Source organism: Lepus europaeus, chromosome 16 (genome assembly GCF_033115175.1).
Source record: "Lepus europaeus isolate LE1 chromosome 16, mLepTim1.pri, whole genome shotgun sequence".
NCBI lineage: Eukaryota > Metazoa > Chordata > Mammalia > Lagomorpha > Leporidae > Lepus > Lepus europaeus.
The window spans coordinates 24,392,999-24,407,096 of record NC_084842.1 but is presented as its reverse complement, the minus strand read 5'-3'; positions in this window follow the sequence as shown (position 1 = coordinate 24,407,096).

Genomic DNA, 14,098 nt, shown 5'->3' with positions numbered 1-14,098 from the left:
CCTCTTCTGCGGCTGCCTTCGTCGCGACGCGGCGCCTACCCGGTTTGTGCAAGGCGGAAGCGTACGCAGCCGCTGCAGGCTGGCCTGGACGGCTTGCACTTTGTAGCCCTCCAACTTCTGGATATGAACTATTTTATAAGTCGTCGTGAGCTAGCGTTGTTTGCAGCCTTTGTGTCGAAAAAAAATCACAGAGTCGTGTTTTAATTTTCACATCCTTTCCCTGTGCTCTTACGTCTGGAGACCAGCCTCGGAAGCACCGAAGGCTCCGAGGGTGGGAGAAGAGACTGAGGAGGAGCGGATCTCTAAGGTGTCTTTCAGTCATCCGTGGGCAGTAGGGGCTAGGACACAAAGCAGCCGTCTGCATCTCCGAACCCTGTAGATTTAGCTAAGTGCACACACTGCTGAAGTTGAATTTATAGATGAACGCATCGTTTCTGTGTAAGCATCCATACGCCAGGAAAATATCTGCTGTGGCATATTTTTATTAATGTCACTAAAATATCAAAATAAAATATCTCCCGAGCAGCATGAAATTCCGAGGGAGCCATTTCTGTAAGTTGGCACTGTCCCTGGAAGATTGGCCTTAAAATTAGAAGATCCCTGGAGAGGAGGAGGGAGCAGGGGCGTGTTCTGTGAACGTGTGTGCGTCCCTTGGTGTGAATCTATTGGTCAGTTTATCTGGTCGTTCGCTTTGAAAGACAGTAAAACCCGGAGGATGCAGGAAGCAGGGTAAGGAGTTCAATAGTAAGGAGAGAAAAAGATAAGTGACTGGCATATTATCTGTGTTGAGCCTGAGGTCACAGTTTCTGTTTCAGTGTGCTCTGTGATACGGAATAGTGTCTGTTTCACGTGCTAAACATGGATTTATATAGTTATCCGTTCGAAAAATACAGCTTAATGAATGCCAGTCAGGAAGATAACATTCATTCGTGCAGGCAACACACATTTTTCCTGGGCATCATATAAAATCTCTAGCCAGCGCACAGCAGGTGCTTAATCAGTATGAGTTGTCCTATCCTCCCACCAGTCTTTGCTGTGGCTCAGTTTTCTTATCTATAAGGAAGGGTTAAACCATCCTATCACCAATGATTCACACTGCATTTTGATTGGGAAGGGAGGAGAGAGCTCCCTGGGGCTGGGAGATGGAGGGCTATGGGAAAGGACCTTAGAGGCCCCAGCCAGCCCAATCCCAGGGGCAGCCAGAAGGTGTCAGATTCCTGAGGAGGGAGGAGACAGCTTGCCAGTGTTGCCTGTGCACTTCTCCACTCCACTAGTTCAACTACACAGCTCCCTCCTTTTATGTCAATGGTTGAAATTAGAAATTGACCACACATTACAGGTCCTAGAATTGATACCCATAAATCTGCCCTGAGATGCTGCTGTGCAACTCAATTTGGTTTGCTCTTCTAGTCTTGAGCGTTATTATAGGTAAACCAACTTATTTCTTAAAACACACACACACAGAAGGACAGAAGCATGATAGTTGATAGAACTGATCAAAACGGTTTTAAAAATTAAGAGAGGCAGCAGGAAACTTCTGATTAAACCTCCAGACATGTGCTATCCAATGTAGTAGGTAGCCACTAGCCACATGTGGCTGCTTTCATTTGAACTAAATTTAAATTTAGTTCCTTAGTCTCAAGAACTACATTTCAAATATTCAACACCCATGTGTGACTAGTAGCTGCAGTTTTGGTCAGGGCAGATTAAAGAACATTTTCATCATGACGGAGTTCTATTGGATCATGGTGTTGTAGACTTTTAAAAACTGCTATTGTTCCTTAGAAGCCTACATCAGTTATTAAAATTCCAATACATCCAATATTGAGTCACTTCTAAAATATAAGGGGTGGGTGGGGGAAACCCAGAATCATGAGAGATTCACTCATTCGGCAAATATTTATCAAGTTCCAACAATATGCTTTGTGAAATTATGTAGGATTCAAAACTTAATGAGTTAGGTATGTTTAGTGATGAAGAAATATTGACATGGCTTAACAAGGTCTTATACTTATTTTATGTCTGCCGAATACCAGAACTACAGGAAATCGTAAATTTCAAGCAAGAAAGAATTCCGAGACATTTTTAGGAATAGCCCTAGGACTAGCTAATTATAAGTAGACTTGACTGGCTTCTGACATCCCACCCTCTCTGTTCTTTCTCATTGCTTTCACATCTTCCTGCACCTCCCTGCCTACACTACCTGAAGGTGACAGGAAGTGTCAGTCCTCCCCACTTCCCTGTGCTTTGGAATTATTTCCCCTTTTGCATTCAAATATCACTGTCCTCTGGGATCTGCTTGCAACCCTCTGGGATCTGCTTGTACTTTCAAAGGAGACCTTTAGAGACTGGTCAATCTGATAAGAATCAGTAGCACTTAACTATAGGCACAAGTATCTTAATATTCTTCCTGCCTCCCCAGTGCAGTATAAGGACAGCTTTCTCAAAGCTATACTTTAGGGATAAATTTTTCTTCTAATGATGAAATTCCAGATGCCGACCGGTGCCGTGGCTCACTAGGCTAATCCTTCACTTGCAGCGCCGGTACCCTGGGTTCTAGTCCCAGTCGGGACTCCGGATTCTGTCCCAGTTACTCCTCTTCCAGTCCAGCTCCCTGCTGTGGCCCAGGAAGGCAGTGGAGGATGCCCCAAGTGCTTGGGCCCTGCACTCTCATGGGAGACCAGGAGGAAGCACCTGGCTCCTGGATTCGGATTGGCGCAGCACCGGCCATAGCCGCCATTTGGGGGGTGAACCAATGGAAGGAAGACCTTTCTCTCTGTCTCTCTCTCTCACTGTCTAACTCTGCCTGTCAAAAAAAAAAAAAAAAAAAAAAAGAGAGAGAGAGAAAGAAAGAAAAAAGAAAGAAAGAAAAGAAAGAGAGAAAGAAATTCAGATGCCATAAGCAGTCAGTTTAGAAAATACTTGGAGGCATTACAAAATATACCTTCATTTGGGATCATGTGCATAGAGTAACAAGGTGGCTACAGACTTTCTGTCCTTCCAGATAGCTAAGAGCAACATCCGTATGTGGTTTGAGAACAGCTCTTGCAGGATAAATACCATTCTTGTGACATTTTCCCAGCTCGATGATTGAAGGATTCCAAGTCCACCTTTTGAACAGTATGCAACAAGTCATTCAGAAAGCGTTAGAATACTTTCTCAATAGAAGTACTAGAAAGAGCATTAGACTTGATGTCTGAAGATCTGGTTTGTGACATGTAAAAATCTAAATTTATTTGGCCGCTACTGAATTTTGGGAATCTCACTTCCCTCTATAGAGGCAAATCTCTCAAATGGACTTGGGGGGGGGGGGTTCGGGACCCTAACTCACTAGTTGTGACAGATACCAGTAAAGAATGATGATCGTGACTGCAATATCATATCCTTATTCTCTAACTTACTCACTTTCTCACCTGGGATCCCATCTCAAATACAAAGCTGTGTAGAACCAATGGTAATACGTAACATTTATGTTCTCCAGAGTGTTCTGTGTTCTTGTTTTATGTTCCATGTTCTCCAGCTGTGCTTCAGACCCTTCCAATTTCTTTACAGGCATTAACTCATGTAATCTTGCAAAATCCTAGAAGGTATTTGCGGTGAATACTCTATCCCCACGTTACAGATGACACACTGAAGTTTAAGGTAGATTGGATAGTCAGACCAGGTTATCTTTTAGAATAAAAAAAAAAAAGCCAGTTGTCTGCAAAGCCATTATCCTTATCTAGTATATTATATTATCTCTGTATGGCCAGCAACTCCTTTGCACCCTTGTCAAACTATAGGCGTTTTACATGAAGGGGCAGCAATGTTGTGGCGTAGGAATCAGCCCATGAAGAGAGAGGGAAAAAAACCTACTCATCCAAAGATAACTATGGTAAAATGCTCCTTTCTAGCAGCAGCACTGAGTGTGGACATTTGTTTGAAAGTGGGTCTTTTAATCCCGGTGTGAAAGCATTATTGATTATCTTGAGGAATCTGTATGTAAAACAGTCCTTATTTGTTTGATTACACATTTTTGTGGGTAGGTACATGTACTCTGAAACATTTCAATTCAAGATCATTGTCTGGCATTTGACTTATTTGGATCGAACAGCAGAAAATACACATCAGTGATTCCCAATGAATTCTGACGAGGACTATCTCACAGGATTTCATAATCAGCATTGCAACTTGTACCTTACTTTTCTCTTTCCTGGTCCGGAACCTCTAGTGTTTATCCAATTTTTCTTTCTCTCCTTTATTTATGCTTTTGTATAGACCACATGTAGTTCTACCTTTGTAATATTCCCTCTATCTCAACGTTTTTAAACTACTAGGTCTCATTCTTTTTCTAGGTAAAATTTTTTGGTCACAGAAGCTAATCTGATGTGGAAACTCAGAGGATCCATTTAGGAAATGAGGTATTGTGATAGTCCCCCAACATCCCTTCTCTAATGGGTTATCTCAGCTCATCATGGCAGTTCTAATCCTCTTGTCATGGGTGTGTGGATCTATTTATAGCCAATGAGTTGCTAGGGGAAATTGCTGGAGGCCTCTGGGAAAAAGAAAATGTCTCCCTCCTAAGATCCATCAGTGATTTTATCTGTCTCTATAGGCATTGTCAGGTCAAGCTATCATGCCTAGAATTGCAGCAGTTGTCTTGCTTGGTTAGGATGAGGCCAATCCAAGGCAGGCAGGTGATGGCCCTCCATGATGTTGACTCAGCCATCTCTTTAGGTCATCCTAAGTCAGTAATTTTTTTTCTTTTTTTAATGAAAGAGCATAGATTTCTAGATTATTTAAACTGGTTGTATTAGGATTTGCATGACTTGCAGCTGACACCATTGGTAGCAAGTGTACTAGCTAGCTTTTGCTGCCAATACACAATACTATAAACTTGTTGGCTTGAACAACAGAAATTATTTTGTCATGCTTCTGAAAGTTAGAAGTCCAAGAGCAAGGAGCCAACAGTTTTGCTTCTGGTGAGCTCTCTCTTCGTGGATTGTCAATGGCACATTTTCAAGTGTTTTCACTTGGCCTTTCTTCTGTGTGTACAGAGAAAGCAAGAGCGAACTCTAGTCTTTCCCCACTCCTTTTTTTTAAAAAAGCTTTATGTATGTATTTGAAAGAGCTACAGAGAGAGAGAGGGAGAGAGATGATCCTCCATCCACTGATTCACTCCACAGACAGCCCCAACAGCCAGGGTTGGGCCAAGCCAAAGCCAGGGAGCCCGGAGCTTCACCCAGGTTTCCCAGGCAGATCACAGGTACCTAGGCCACCAGCAAGGAGCTGGATCAGAGAGCAGCCAGGACAGGAACAGGCACCCATATGGAATGCAGGCATTACTCCGTTCTACAACACTGGCCTCTTTTTTAATAAGGACACAAGTTGAGTTGGATTAGGGCCCCACCCTTATGAGCTCCTTTAACTTTAATTGCCTTATTAAAGACCATAAAGGCCCAAGTGCCAAATATAGTCACGTTGGAGATTAAGGCTTCAGCATAAGAATTTGGTGGTGTTGAGTGGTAAGGAGGGGATAGGGAGAGAGGAACACAAGTTATTCCATAATAGGGAGAAGTTTTAAATACAAGGCAATTCAATCTTGGGTATTTGCTGTTTTTCCACCATAATGGCAGTAATAAACAAGAACATGAAATTTTATTTGTTCAACCAGAAAATGTTTTTAAAGATTTTATTTATTTATTTGAGAGGTAGTGTTACAGACAGTGAGAGGGAGAGACAGAGAGAAAGGTCTTCCTTCTGTTGGTTCACTCCCCAGGTGGCCGCAACGGCCAGAGCTGGGCCGATCTGAAGCCAGGAGCCAGGTGCTTCTTCCCGGTCTCCCATGTGGATGCAGGGGCCCAAGCACTTGGGCCATCTTCCACTGCTTTCCCAGGCCACCGCAGAGAGCTGGATTGGAAGAGGGGTAGCCGAGGCTAGAACCGGTGCCCATATGGGATGCCAGCGCTGCAGGCGGAGGATTAACCTACTGCGTCACGGTGCCGGCCCCTAAACCAGAAAATTTTTATTCACTTGTACTATTCTTTCCTCTTAAGTAGCCAAAACATTATAGCATAGTTTCCAATATTTTAAGGGACCTCTCAGAAGTAATTTCTTAGAACCAACAGTGAATGTTAACCAAACCCACATATTTAATAATTACCAGAAGATAAACAAGTCAATGGAAGCACCCACTGTTAGCAAATCCATGCCATTTGGAAATTGCATTTATTTGTGTCTCCAATTGCCAATATCAAATGCCAAACCAAAAAGTGAAATCAGTTTATAGTCTCTGTGTCCCACTTTGTCCACACTTCTTCATCTAATTAAAATAGAATCTCCTCTCCAAAAAAAAAATTAGGACTTGTGCTGATGTTGAAGATAAGATTCTAGGTTGTCTCTTGTAGGTTTACAAAGGAAGATAAGTTTGCCTCAGCTCCATGCCACTTCTTTTCTATGCAACAGTTCATAAAATGTTCCTTCTCCCATGTAGGCAGGTGTTCAAAAGACAGTGAACAAGAAATCTTTCCCTATTTCCACACCCCACCCCCCAACTCGGCATCCCTTCTAAAGTAATGTTTCATAGAAAAAAGATCAATACTTGTCAAAATAGTAAGGCAGACTTTATTAAGGACTGGTGTGAGGAACCACTGCACTGGACTTTTGCAGTGGGGGAGAGAGGTTTGACTCAACTCTAAATACAGGGAAAATGAGATTTATAGCCAAAGAGCCAGGTGGGTGTCAGTGGATGGAAAATCACTGGGATGAGACAAGATGGGTAAGGGAGGGATTCTGGCTAAATCACCTTTAGGATTCTTGCTGAAGGCAGGCAAGGTGATCAGATATTCCCCAGGGGGATGGTGTAGGGTGGAGAAATTTGATCGTGTATAAAGGTAGGGCATTCTGGCTAAACCAACTTGACAGGATTCTTGCTACAGCTGGGCAATGCCGTTCTGACAAGGACGCACATGGAGGTCAAGGCCTAGAGGGATTTGAGGTGCCTGATTAGAGCCTGGACAAGAAGAGAATCTTTGTCAGTAGCAGGCTCTTTCTGTTCTCTGTACTCCTCTGTTTTGTTTTGTTTCCCCTGGAAAAGCAAAGAAAAAGGGAGTAACATTTGTTATTAATCAAGCTTCTGAGACTCTTTGAACCTTAGCTGTAATGTTTGTAGGTTAACATTATTGGTCTATGCCACTGGTTTATAAAAAGTCAAATTGTGTAAGGTTAGAGTAGTACCCAGATGTGTGAAGTCAGAGTGTTGTGGAATAAAGCAGTGAAAAGTCAGAGGATTTAGGTTAGAGCTCTGCCACTTACGTTTATTTTCTGCCTGTGAGAGCTTGGAAAGTTACTTAGCAACTGAAGTGATAATATGACTACCTAAGATATGTTTACTAAGATTTTAAGATAGACCCAATGATCCCCAACTTCTAATATTCACACCTTTTTGTAGTCTCCTTCCCGTATCTTTTTCAAAGATATATTGTATTCATCTGAAAGGCAGAGTTAGAGAAAAGGAGAACGAGAGGGAGACAGAGGTCTTCCATCTGCTGGTTTATTCCCCAAATGGCCACAATGGCCAGGGCTGAGCCAGACCAGAGCCAGGAGCCAGGAGCTTCCTCCAGGTCTCCCAGGTGAGTGCAGGGTCCCAAGCACTTAGACCATCCTCCACTGCTTTCCCATAAGCCTCAGCAAGGAGCTGGATCAGAAGTAGAGCAGCTGGGACTCGATCCAGCACCCACTTGGGATGCCAGCATCAGAGGTGGTGGCTTCACCTGTTAAGCCATAGCACTAGTCCCTCTTTCCCCTCTCTTACCAACCAGAATCTATATAACAATAAAATAATTCACAAGTAATGGCATGTCACTATCGAGATTACATTATAATGATTATAAAAGACACTGATGTCTCTGTGTCTCTCATATTCTTTCTCATTATTCACTCTAGGGCAACCTAGATGACTACATGGGGAGGAACAGAAGACTTCTCACAGACACATGAAGGAGCTTGAAAGTGAATCTGTCAGTCCCAGGCATGCCTTCATATGACTGCTGCTCCAGCAGGTGTGTTGATGCAACCTAATGAAGGGGCCTGGACCAGATCACCCAGCCAGGCTTCTCCAAGACTCTTGACCCTGAAAAAATATGTGTGATAATGAATGTTTATTAACCATAAAGGACTATATAAATGTTAGAACCATGTAAATATGTTGGAAGAAAATATCCAGCCCAGCACTGTCCAAAAGAATGCTATGCAATGATGGAAATGCTTTATCTCTGGGCCTTGTGCAGCATTATTGAGTTCTTGATTTGACTACTGCTAAATGAAAAACAGTTTTAATTTTATTTGATTTTAAATTATATAAACTTTGGTATATGTGACTAATGGCCCCACTTTTGGACAGAGCAGGTCTTGAGACTTTCTAAACCAATAAAGTACTGTTTGAAAACCAATTCAAAAAGAACACAGTACATAAAAATCATGAGCATGTTTTCTTCTACAATCGTTCGGAAGACAGAAAAATCTTCTAAAAGGAGACTGATGTTATTTATGAGATCCAGAATTGATGGATTAAGCTAAGTTAAGCAATTATTTTCTTCCTTGTGTAAAAAAGAACAGTGGTTTATAAAATTGGGTTTTCTGAGGCCTCAGATAGATTTCTTTTTGCATGTACATGTGCAATTTATCAGACATGAAACTACGGATTCAACTGTCTCACTCAACTGGCTAATTTGCATGATTGATTAAAGAAGCATGCAATGAACCAGTTCTGCCTACAGTTTCCTAAAATCCAAGGGGAACGGCTGATTTATACCTGGTAGGTGAGAGACAGTTAAAACCTGAGTGTTTCTTGGCATCACTTTATTCAATTATGTCATTTGGTAAATTTGCAACTCAAAATGAACAGTGAATTGAATTGTTACTTCTGTTTAGAGTTAAAACTGATTATTGATAGACTTCAGCGTACACAAAATTGTATATTAGGACTACTGAATATCATATATTTCATGCTGTTAGTAGAGTAGGGAGGTTGATCTGGGTTTTCTAAATGGTACATATTTAATATCTCTTTTTGAGATTTTGGGGACCAGAGTATTTCAGATTTCAGAGTTTTTGGGATAGTGGTGATGGTATTTGGATGGACTTTACCAGCCGGGCATCCTTAATCCCAAAATCAAAAATTTGAAACTATTTTGCTGTATTTTGGATCTCAGATTTTCAAAATCTGAACTGCTCCAAAATTTGGAACTATTTTTGGAATATTTTGAACTTCAGATTTTTAGATTGAGGATGCTCAACTTGTGTGTTGAATTGTGCTATGTTGTAAAGCTAATTGTCACTTAAATGTTGACTGTATCCTCAACATAATTCCCTTTGTAAAGTTACATCATAGATTTCATTCACAAGCTTACAGTCAGATTATTGCAAGATAACTGGAGCTACTGTAGACATTGACCAAGAGACCGAGATAGGCAGAAGGAGAATAGGTTATCCCCATCTATTAAAAAAAAAAAAAAAAAGGAAAACTGCATCCTTTTTCTATGCTATGCACAAAAATTTTCTCTTGAAAAGTTAAAGAGCTAAAGCTATAAAGTCAATTGTTAAAATATTTTTTAAAAATAATTTATTTGGGACTATGGAGAGATTTTCCATGTAAACGACCTTTAAGGGAACCTTTTGTGGAAAAATGGAGTTAAAAGATAAAAAATATTTAAAATGTAAGCTCTATCACTCAACATAAACTTCATCAAATTCAAGACACTTTTTTCAGTAGTGTTACCAACCATTTCATGCATCCCCAAAGAATTGAAAGTCCTAGAGATTTAGCCATATTCATACAGTCTTGAACATTACTGATGGAAGGAAAAAATGGGTGCTCTTTGATTAGCCAGAATGAGGCACATAAGCTTAACATGGATGTCTAATAATTTCCTGTCAAAAACTCTCCAAAAATTGCCATTGTTTGATGGGAGGAATGAGCAGGAGCATTGTTGTGGTGCAGGAGGACTGTCTGGTGAAGTTTTCCAGGGCACTTTTCTGCTTCTGTTTGGATTTCTCTATCTTGTAATAAGCAGATGTTATCATTTTTGTCCCCCCAGAATGTTAACAGATAAAACGCATTGAGCATCCTAAAAACGCTGTTGTCATGGCCTTAGCTTTTGACTGGTTTGCTTTTGCTTTGACAGAACCACTTCCGTCTCTTGGTAGCCTTCACTTCGATTGTACTTTGTCTTCAGGATTGTGCTGGTAAAGCCATGTTTCATCCTCTGTTATGAGTCTTCAAAGAAACGTAACCAAGATTGTGGGTTTTAGGCGGGGGGCAGAACAGGAACAGGGCAGAGTGCTTTACTCACCAGAGCTTGTTTTTCAGACTGTACCAGGAAAACTTACCTTGTGACATTGTACTTGGAAGAGACCGACCACCAGTCAACCAATGAACCCTGAAAGAAACCAGTGTGAGTCAGAGTTTTAAATATAGAATGTATAGCCGGTGCTGTGGCTACTTGGCTAATCCTCCGCCTGCGGCACCGGCACACTGGGTTCTAGTCCAAGTCGGGGCGCCGGATTCTGTCCCGGATGCTCCTCTTCCAGGCCAGCTCTCTGCTATGGCCCGGGAGGGCAGTGGAGGATGGCCCAAGTGCTTGGGCCCTGCACCCACATGGGAGACCAGGAGGAAGCACCTGGCTCCTGGTTTTGGATCGGCACAGCGCGCCGGCCGTAGCGGCCATTGTGGGGTGAACCAATGGAAAAGAAAGACCTTTCTCTCTGTCTCTGTCTCTCTCTCTGTCCAGTCTGCCTGTCAAAAAAATATATATAGAATGTATGACAATGCCTGTTGTTTGACAAGACGAGCGTCTTCTATGCCCCCTTTTCTATATCCTGGATGTAAAGTGTAGACAGGAAGGGTCCTCCCCCTGCTTCTTTTATACATTCTGGACACTCCTCCAACCCTGGCTGCAAAAGCCCTAAAAAACTGCTGCTCCCGTAGGCAGTTGCTTTAGAGAACTGTACATTCCCACTATCTTTTTACTTGTCACAAGTGAACTAAAGCTTTCCTTTGAGCAACTGCCATTTGAGACTAATTATTGGGCAACACCACAAGAAGATGGATCCCTTGTATCTACTAGTGAAATGCTTCAGAATCTTGCTCCCACTTGTTTAAAATTTCCGTTGAAAGCTTTATTCTTGTTTGTAGCAGATATTGGTACAATAGTCTGAGTACTCTCTAAGCAAGTTTGCTGTATTTTAATTTTTTAGTCAGAATTGTGTAAGATGAACCAACTGAGATGTCTGATGTGGCTATTGCTTCTACTGTTAATTGTCTGTCCACTTCAATTAGGACATAGACAAGATTAATTTTTTCCTCTCAAACTGATATGGGATATGGGAGAGGCCAGTGCTGTGGTTTAGCAGGTGAAATCGCCGCCTACAGTGCAAGCATCTCATATGAGTACCAGTTCGAGTCCCGGCTGCTCCACTTCCGCTGCTGCTCTTTGCTATGGCCTGGGAAAGCAGTGAAAGATGGCCCAAGTGCTTGGGCCCCTGCACCCATGTGGGAGACTTGGAAGAAGCTCCAGGCTCCTGGCTTCACATTGGCACAGCTCCGGCCGTTGCCACCAACTGGGGAGTGAACCAGCGGTTGGAAGACCTCTCTCTCTCTCTCTGCCTCTCCTTCTCTCTCTGTGTAACTCTTTCAAATAAACAAATAAATCTTAAAAAAAAAAAAAAAGGTACGGGATAGTCTGCTGCTGAAAACTTCAACTTTGACATTGTCTTATCCTTTTTAAAGGGATATTGTGCCCATAAAGTTTTGTAAGGCATCAGTAGTTGTAAAGTATCAATAATTTCATCATTCTTCCACCCAAGCTTCACCATGAATTTGATGTTTGTTCTTCCTTCGATTTTAGCAGAATTTATGTTCCTCATATAGAGGCTGTTTGTAAACTGATCTTATCCTTCTTAGTGCTCCAAACTAGATTTTATTCAGTCATGTTACAACAAGTTTATCTTGATGCAAAAACTTTTTGAAATTCATGCATAGTTTTCTCATACTGCATGTTTTCTGTGAACTGTTTGAAAACAGCTTGTATAAGACATAAAATGTTCTGAACATTTCATAATTCAATTATATTAAAATTAAGAACCTCTGTTAATCAAAAGACATTGTTTAAAAAGTAAATATTCAGAGACTACTCATTTAACAAATATAATTGATGCTAAAAATAAATATCTTTAACATAAAGTCTTCCAAATCACCAACAGAAAGACTACTTAGAGAAGTAGGCAGAGATTCTATAGAAAAATGGAGAAAATTGTGAACCCATATTTCAGGAAGAGAAAGTATGAATGGGAACACGTGGGTTTGCATCATGGCCTCAGAAATATGAGTTTATGACCTAATCTCCAGAACCTATGATTACGGCCTTTTTTGGTAAAGGTCTTTCTTCATACATATAATTAAATTAAGAATCTCAAAATGAGATTGTCATGATTGTTTGGCTGGGTCCTACATCCAATGACATGTGTACTTCCAGGAGACAATCAGGGAAGAGACACATGGTGGAGAAGGCTACAGGAAAGCAGAAGCAGAGTTTGAATCGTGACCACAAGCCAAGGAATGCCTGGAGCCACCAGAAGCTGGAAGATGCAAGGAAGGATGCTTCTTTACAGCTCTGCCAACACCAGGTCTTAGACTTCTCACCTCTAGAAATGTGAGAGGATAGAGTTTTTATTATTTTAGGATAGAGTTTTTATTATTTTAAGGGTCCCAGTTATGGTAATTTGTTATGGCAGCCCTATAAAACTAATACAGGACATATGAAGAGATAATTTCACTAGGTATTTGAGAAACAAAGGTTAAAATGTCAGTATGACATTATTTTACATGAACTATATTGGCAAATGTTTTGATTCCTGATCACACCAGAGGTGTTAAAGGAATGTGCCAACAGGAGCTCTACCACCAAACCAGTGGACTTATAAATTGGCAAAACTACTTTGGAAAAAAGTCTGGTATTACCTTGAAAACATGAATTGTATATATCCTATAATCTAGCAATTCTATCACTCGGCTTAATACACCCAAGAGGAACTCTAAAACATGTACTGCAGTAAATATAAGAAAATTCATGGTAGCATTGTTTATGATAACAAAAAAACTAGAAAACACACAAATATTCAAGAATGCATGAATAAATTACAGCATATACATACTATGAAATTTATAGTATACCCATCCTATGAAAACTGAATATTTTTAGGGGGCCGGCGCTGTGGTGTAACAGGTAAAGCCGCCGCCTGCAGTGCCAGCATCCCAGCTGCTCCACTTCTGATCCGGCTCTCTGCTGTGGCCTAAGAAAGCAGTGGAAGATGGCCCAAGTCCTTGGGCCCCTGCACCCACGTGGAAGACCCTGAAGAAGCTTCAGCTCCTGGCTTCGTATTGGCGCAGCTCCAGCCATTGCAGCCAATTGGAGAGTAAACAAACGGAGGGACACCCTCTCTCTCTCTCTCTCTCTCTCTCTCTACCTCTCCTTCTCTCTCTGTGTAACTTGACTTTCAAATAAAATAAATAAATCTTTAAAAAAAAGAAAGAAAATTGAATAATTTGAAAATTTTTGAAAAATGGAATTGAAAGATGTTTATTTTGGTACAAAACATAAATGAAATCCATGCATAGTTTTTCTATAATATCCCATTTTCTATGAATTTTTTGAAGACTGCTTCAGTGCGTGGTTTTCAAAAAATTTTTACAACAAAATAAACTTATCTTCTAACTCCATCTGTCATGAAGTTTTTGAAGTGTCCTTACACTACCATTATATGTAACATACAAATGATTCTTAGAAATACAATAAAGAGAGGCAGGCCTTGTGGCACAGCAGGCTAAGCTGCCACTTGGGACCCCTGCATCCCATATTGTAGTGCCTGGGACTAAGTCCCACCTCTGCTTCCAACTCAGTTTCCTCCTAATGCACACACTGGAAGGCAACAGATGATGGTTCAAGTACTTGGGTCCCTGCCACCCGCTTGGGAGACCCAGATGTAGTTCCTGGATCCTGGCTTCAACCTGGACTAGCCCCAACTGTTGTAGGCATTTGGGGAGTAAACCAGAGGATAAGTG